Consider the following 7,858-nt stretch of genomic DNA (forward strand, 5'->3'; position numbering starts at 1 on the left):
CCAGCTTCTGGGCGGCTCTCGGAGACCCCACAGGGCTGGCATAGCACCTACCCAGGGCACTCCCTCCCACCTCAGTCTGCCCTGTCTCTCCTGGGCCAGCCCTGCACTGAAGATGCTGCCTGGTTCTTTCCTCTCCCACACCCAGCTTCCCAGGGTGGCCAAGGGGCTCTGGGTCAGGAGTCTTGGAGTTTGGGGGACCCGGGAGAACTTTGGGCTGGGGGCAGAGACTTGGGCCACCATCACCCTTCCTGATCCCGGGCAGACCTTGCCTTCCTTTAGCCTCGGTCTCCTCGTGTAAGAGGAAGGGGCTGGACCAGGGCTTCTGTGGGGCACCCCCCTTCTTGCACACTGTTCTGGGTTCTAAGACCAATATGCTTTGTCCTGGAGGAGCTCAGAGTCTATGTCCTGGCTCCGTCCGTCTGTCTTCCCAGCTCACAGCCAAGCAGCAGCAGCAGCACAGGGGCTTCAGGGCTCCCCTCAGCAAGGCCTCGAGAGTAGGGGAAAGGATGGATGCAGCAGGTTCCAGGAGCGGCTAGTGCAGAAAGTGTGAGCTCAAGCTCTGGCCCTGCCTAGATTGCTAGGTGACCTCCAGTGAGGTCCCTGCCCTCTCTGGACCTCAGCAGGCTCCCTTTTTCCTGTGGGGATGCTCTTGGTGCCCTGATGGTCTCCAGGAGGTGACTTGAGGGATGGAACACACTCCTTTGTCTCTATGGAGGCACCAGGAGAGGCCGGGCAGGAGGAAGCCGTGTGCATTGATGCATGAAATGAGCCCGTGTAAATCCCATGTAAATGAGCTGGTGGGGAGGGGACAGGCTGGGCACAGGCTCCTGCCCTGTTTTCCCCTCATGGGCAAGCAGTACAGCAGGCCTCAGACAGCGGTGGGTGGCAGGACTGTTAAGCTGGGCCCTGGGGGGCGCGGAGAGTTGCGCTATATTCTGATGCCAACATCAGACTCTTGGAGACCAGGCTGCAGCCAGGTGCAAGGCCCATCTTTCTGCCCTCTGTCTTGTACATCCCCGCCTCTCACGGGAGTGGGGAGACCAAAGCTGTGAAAGACCAAAGCTCAGCTCTCCTGGGGAAGCCAATAGGGAACCGGAGACTCCTATATGCCTCCCTCCGCTTCATAAATCTAAAGGGCCACAGTCAGTCTGTGTCCCGCCATCCTGTCTCTCTTGGGGGAAGGCCACAGCCTTCTCATCTCTCCACTGCCTGATGTCCTGACTGCCATTCACAGCCCCGCACACCCCTGTCTTCTCTATCCTTTTCTCCCCTAAGTCTTCTACCGACTTTTGCTGGAAATACTCCGTACCTTTGCTCCTGTGAGTCTCTCCCCTGGAATGCCAGGAGTAGGATGATCCCAGGCAGAGGTTTCAGAATGACCTTGAATTCTTCAGAATTCAAGAATTCAGAATTCAGAGGAATCCTGACCATCCCCTCCACCACTACCACTAATGCCTCTGCCTGCTCAGTGGGGGAGATGGAGCCTGAAGGTGGGTGTGCCTGGAATCAGGCCCTGGGGTCCTGGCACAGGAAGGCACAGGCCCTGCCCTCAAGACCGTCGCAGCCTGGTAGGGGAGGTGGATGTGGGGCTGGATGGTGAGCGTGCATGTGATTATCCTAAGAGCGAGGGTACCCAACCCTTTGCAGGGGTCAGGGAAAGCTGTGGATGGGCCTGGGAAAGCTGTGGATGGGCCTGGGAAAGCTGTGGATGGGCCTCAGGGGATGAGTAGAAGTCCCCTAGGTGGAGAAGTCTGAGCAATGGAAGAGAGAATAGCATTTACAAAGGCCTGGGGGCGTGCAAGGGCCTGGGGTGTTATGGGCTTGGCTGCAGTAATGTGAGCTCCAGGAAGGTGGAGAGAATCTTGTCAGCTGCGGTCGGTCGCAGCTGCATCTCTGGCACCCAGAACAGTGCCTCCAACACATTCTTATCGACTGAATGAGACGAAAGGGGAGAGTGTCTGGAAGAGAGATTGAGTGACTCCGTTAGGGCCAGCTCCTGGGAGCTAGGGCCCCAGATCTGTAACCTGCAGGTTCTAGGGAGCCACTGAAGGATTTTGAGCAGGGGTGGAATGAGTGATTTTGGTAGCAATGGTAAGGATGATGGGGACCTGAGACCCAGTTCTTCTCACACTTCATCCCTGCATACCTCCCTCCATGCTCACCCCTGCGTCGCCAGGCATTTCCAGCTGCCTCCAATATTAGGCTCTCATTGTTTAGAGAAGCAAGTGGAGAGTCTGGGTTGGGCCATCCCAGCTAGGGCTCGGGCCAGGACGTCTGCGGGCGCGGGCTGGTGGAGTGGGACTGAAATGGCTAATTCAGTCTCAGGAAATACTTTTATGTTGGTATTGGTTAACTGTGGGAGGAAGAGGCCTTGGGAAAAAACAAAAACAAAGCCCACATTCCCAAGGTCACCAGTGGCCACACGAGGAAAGAGCAGGACTGCACCCAGGAGGCACTTGCCCTGTTAGTGTGCTGGTGCCTTTCTGTAGGGCAGTGCCCATGCCTGAGCTGCTGGACGCACAGCTGATTAAAGTGTCAGAAGTCAGACTAGCAGTTTTTTCAGGTTGAGCAAGATGAGTGGGCTCAGAAGGGCTTACGTGGAGGTGAACACGTGCTTAGGGCTGGGCCTGTACCACCTGGGCAGACACATGACCTGCAACTTTATCCAGCTTGTGAGGCCTGCTCATGTCCATAGCAGACATCACCAATCAATTGTGGCATTCCTTTCTTCTGAGCTCACATGGCCATTTCCTCTGGAACTGCATTCTCCTAGGGCTACTGAGCACTTGAAATGTGGCTCATTTGAACTGAGATATGCTGTAAGTATAAAGGACACACTGGATTTTGAAGATGTCATATGAAAAGGAGAATTTACCTTATTAATAAATTATTACATTGATTACACGTGAAGTGAAAATGTTTTGATATATTGGGTTCAATAAAATATATTGTAAAAGTTAATCTCACCTGATTCTTTTACTTCTATTTAATGTGGCTACTAGAAAATTTAAAATGACCTGTGTGGCTCACATTAGATTTCCATTGGACAGCACTACCGTAGAATATTCGCAGGGAATGTTGTCTTTTCTATTCATGCTAAATCTCCAGCACTTAGAATAGGGCCTGGCATACAGTAGGTACTCAGTAGCTATTTGTGGAATGAACGAATGAATCCTGATCAACACTGCCCTCCAGGGAACCACCCCCAGTTGAGCAGATGGACCGTATTTGCTATGCAGAGGCTGCGCAGGAGCTCCAGTACAGGGCTGAAACCCCCCGTTTACGCTTTCTGATTTTAAAACTTGTATCACTGCCTCCGGACTTTCCCAATACCCAGGAGGGGCAGTGCGGGGGCACTCTGGTGAATGTGCTGCGTCCTCTGAAAGGGAACTTTTCAGTTCCTTCTGATAAGGAAGCAGAGCAGCGTGCAGATAAGGAAGTCACCTCTCATGGGTGTTTGCATGTCTGCGGGTGCTGCTGGTTCACTTCCTGGCCCAGCCCCTGGTCCCTAGGGACAAAAGAGGAAGCTCTGGAGACTTTGAGTTTCAGGGCGAACCGGGACCACCTTAGTCTTTCCCCAGCAAGCAAGGGCTGTAACCGGGAGCATCCATGTGTCTCCAACCCAGCAGGAGCCTAAAAATAGGCTGCAGTTCCAGCTTCCCCTGCAGTCACCCTTGCTGAGTGGAGCTGTGGGCCCGTCAGCTCCTCCGCAGCCAGACTGTCTGCATGGTCTGCCCCAGCCACTGACTCCCACCCCTGTCTCCTTGCCCTCCGTCCCACCCTAGCCCCTGGGGACCCTGAGCTCAGCGCTCCCACTGTAAGGCCTGTTAAGGGTCTGCCTACTGCTCTGCCCTCCCAAGCCAACTGGACCCTGACTCCCCGGACCTCCAAAGCCCACGCTCTGTCCACTCTCCTGCTCTTGGGAGATATTAGCCAGACACAGAGGTAGGCTGAGGGTGTTCCAGGGAGTGGAACCAGCATGTGCAAAACCAAGTGGTGTGAGAGACCAGGGCACGTGAGAAAGGGTTAGCCCTTTACAAGGCTGGTTGAACAAGATGGAGCGGTGGGGCCAGGCACAGGCTGGAAGGCAGTGGGCAGGTCTGCTGGCTCCAACCTCCCATGCATGTGTCCTCCAGGTGTCTCTGTCCTGCCCCACTTGGATCTGGCAGCCCAGGGTAGGGCTACTGTCATTCTGTCCTCTCCACGTGTAGAGCCCAGGGGGACCCTCGGTGCCAGGGTCCATCTCCCCACTCTGGGCCTTCCACATCTCTGATTTGTGGGACACCTTGGTGCCTTCCAGGTCTGAGCTTCTGGGGTTCCTGCCTGCTCATCAGGGCTGCAGGTGGGCAGACAGGGCTTCCCATGAGGCCCAGCGAGAAGAGGTACTCAAGGCAACCTGGAGCATCTGGCAGAGCTGGGACCAGAACCTCTGTGTTCCTGGGTATCCTGGATCCTCCAGGTATCCTGATGCCCAGCCGGGAACTCACTCTGAGGTTGGGCTATCACTGTTGGGGGCGTGTTCTAGTCTGAGTCTGAAGAATGGGGTTGGAGGGCCCACTCTGTGGAGAGCCTTCCTGGTGGCAAGAGTGAGTGTGCAGGTGACACTGTTGGCCCATGATGGTTTCCCCATTCTGAGCTGAGCAGGGTCCCACCTGCAGGAAGTGGGCGCAGCAGACATCACAACTTCCTCTTCTGGGGGGCGACTTTAGGGGAAATGCTGAGCTCATGCAGTGGTTCTTCCCACAGCCCGTGCTGAGAATCCTATTACCAAAGCCCCTTCTTGCCCCAACATCTCCTGCTAGGCTGGCCACAGCACTCGGAGGCCGAGTGTCAGTGTGGGCCTCACTGTTCCTCCAGGAGATGGACCGGGGGATGAGGCCAGGGGGAGGGAGCTTCTTGCCCAGAGCTCTCTGGCCCATGAGAACCTGGGCTAAAACCCAGGGCTCTGCCCTCTTCCCGCCCCCACACAGCACCCTCCCCCAAAGAAGCAGGGGTGGGTGTGATCCAGGTGCTTCTTGGCCAAGGCGAAGCTATTGGGGGAGGTTTCTAGACTCTTGAGGTTTTCTCACCCCTATAGCTCCCCTGATTTCTCAGCATTGGAAGCCCTGCTCTGTGTGCACATCGTCCACCATTAGATGTCAGACAGTCCTAGGACGTTTGTCCCTGGCTCTGGGGCCTGTCAGAGGTGCTCCCTTCCCCCAGCCACCTTAAAAGCCAAGAGCCACCTACAGCTCTTCTGCACCCTGGATAGCATCCTTGGGACCCTAGACACTTTTCTCAGGTTGAGGAAACTGCAGCTCTAGAGAAGGCCCTGTGAGTGAGGAGGTGTGGGACTCTTGACATCCTATCCCTGATACCTCCCTTCCTAAACTCCACCTGCTGCCTACTCACCTCCTCTGGAGACCCACTTCAATTGTGGGTGGAAATAGGCATGGCATCAGTGTAAGGAAAGGAGACCCGTTTGCCCTGGCAGCCCGAGCCACAGAAGATGGAATTGTAGGGTTCTCTACCTCTGTGCCTTTCTGTTAGTCTCTCTGTGTCTCAGTCTTTTTCCTGCTCTCTTGGTTTCTCTGTCTCTTCATGTCCTTTCTGATTCTCTCTGTGACGTATTCTCCTGTGTTCACTCACATGGAATAAGCATGTACACACATTACACACAGGCACACGGGACCACACACATTACCTGCTCGCATGTACACACGTGCAGGCATGCACACCTGTGTGCATGTGCACTCACCCACAGAACCCTCCCTCCACAGGCTCTGTCCACATATTCAGAGAAGGGGCGCCATGAAGCTCTCTTTTCCTGTGTCAGCAGGCACAGGGCAAACCCACATCTAATTTCCAGGCTGTCCCTGCCTCCCTGGCACTGTCATCTGGGAGCTGGAAGACCTAGGCTTGGACCCCCATTGATACCTGGGGACTCTAGTGGGGATCCCTGGGCCAACATGACCTGCAGAGAGAGAGACCTGCCTGGAAGGGAGTAGAGGAGAGCGGAATGTGAAGATGCAATGCGGTGTTGATGATGCACTGGCCCAGAGGGTCTTCAGCCCCTGTCCCATTTGATGCCCTTTCCCTGTGGTCTTGTTGAGATGCCCTATGACTCACCTGGGAGCTGGGGACAGAGGATGACTGGACCATAGGAAGCCCCAGGGTGTGGTGGCTGCAGGGAGGAAGGCTGACTGAAAGTGTGCCTTGCCCAAATAAAGCAGGGGACTGGATGTCCCGGCGGGGCAGGGTGGGGGGCGGGGGTCATGGTGACAAAGGCCTCCATCCTTTCAGGACAATGGGCCAGATAAGGCCTACCAGGCACTTGGATTTCCTGAGTGGGTCAGGGCTTCCTGGAATGCCCCACCTTCCTGGTCTCCCAGTGTCGAAGTGATCCCACTGGGGTGATGTGGGGGTAAGGGTGGTGGTTGTGCAGGCAGGAAGCCCCTGGAGTCACCAAGGACCTGCCCTCCTGGCATCTGGGTTGGGGTGGTCCCCAGAGCCTGCCTCCATCCACCACCTACAGCTCATGGGTCTGCTCTCAGTTCAGAGCCACCCACTTAGTGAACCCTATTAAGTGCAGGCTCTGCGTGGAGGAGGCTGGCCAGGGGCAGGAGGAGCCGGGGCTGGGCACCCGGGCACCTCTCACTTCTGGGGCAGGAGTTAAAGCCCTGCAGGGCCAGGGGCTGACTTCACAGGGGCCTACAGACCTTTCTGAAAGGTGTCACTCATCCACCTCTTTGCCAGAAAGAAGCATTGGTCAGCCAGCTGCCTTGCTCAGCTTCAACAGGCAAGATGATGAGGACAGTATTACAAATAGTGATGGTACACTATATATCACCCATATGCCTGGTACTGTTCTAGAAGTTTTACGTGAATTATCTTAATTTTCTCACCAGCCCTATGAGGTTGATACTATTATTATCTCCATTTTATAGTTAAAGGAACTGAGGCACAGAGACGGTAAGCAGTTTACCAAAACATCACAGCAAAAAGATGCATCTGATCTTTGTCCTCAAGAAACTGAGGTTTTAGACCATTTTATCTGATCTCGTTCATTCATTCTGTGGTTATTTATTAAGATCCCCTTCTTTGCTGGGCTTGGTGTTGACATGGGGGATAGGCACAGTGGAGGCGAGCAGACAGATGGGGTCACTCTGGCAAGGAAAAAGGTCAGGCCTGGGGCAGAGCCAGTGGCCCTGGACCAGGGCACCTCATCCACCATCCTCTTGGACCTGAGATACTTGAACATCAGAGGAAGGTGATGGGACTACCTGTTCCAAGAGGCTCAGAGAGGGGAGGGCCACCTGCCAGTCTATCCTCTGAGGCAGCAGAGGTGGTCTACGTAGGGGCCTAGAGCCTCTGCTCTGGCTGGGGCTGCCGCAGGGTGGGGGAGGGATCAGCCTTCTCCTTTGCTGACTCCCACCACAACCATCTCAGGGAGCAGCTGCTTTGGGGGCTAGAGGGATCCCACATCCTGCTCCATCATTATGAAGTGAGCATCTGGGGTGAGGACCTCCATGGGAGCCCTAAGCTGAGTAAAGCTGAATCAGGTTTACTCAGCGGAAAACTCCGCCCTCTGCTGTCTCCAAGCCAGATACTGCAGTCAGACCGAAGGAGAAACTTCCTAACTGCTTGTCCATATACTGCTGGAATGCATGCCAAAGGAGAGGCCTTTGGGAGGGTGCCCCAGCTCTCAGGTTCTGTCATACATACATCCAGCCCTGTGAGGCAGGCTGCTGATGGGGAAGCTGAAGGAGGGGACAGGCTCTCCCCTCCCACCTACTCCTCACAGGCTGACTCTGGGGACAGGGATGGGGTGAGAGGGTGGGGCCTTCCCAGGGCAAAGAATGTCTCCTGTGGGATGGGA

This window comes from Equus asinus, chromosome 2, assembly GCF_041296235.1.
Source record: "Equus asinus isolate D_3611 breed Donkey chromosome 2, EquAss-T2T_v2, whole genome shotgun sequence".
Taxonomy (NCBI): domain Eukaryota; kingdom Metazoa; phylum Chordata; class Mammalia; order Perissodactyla; family Equidae; genus Equus; species Equus asinus.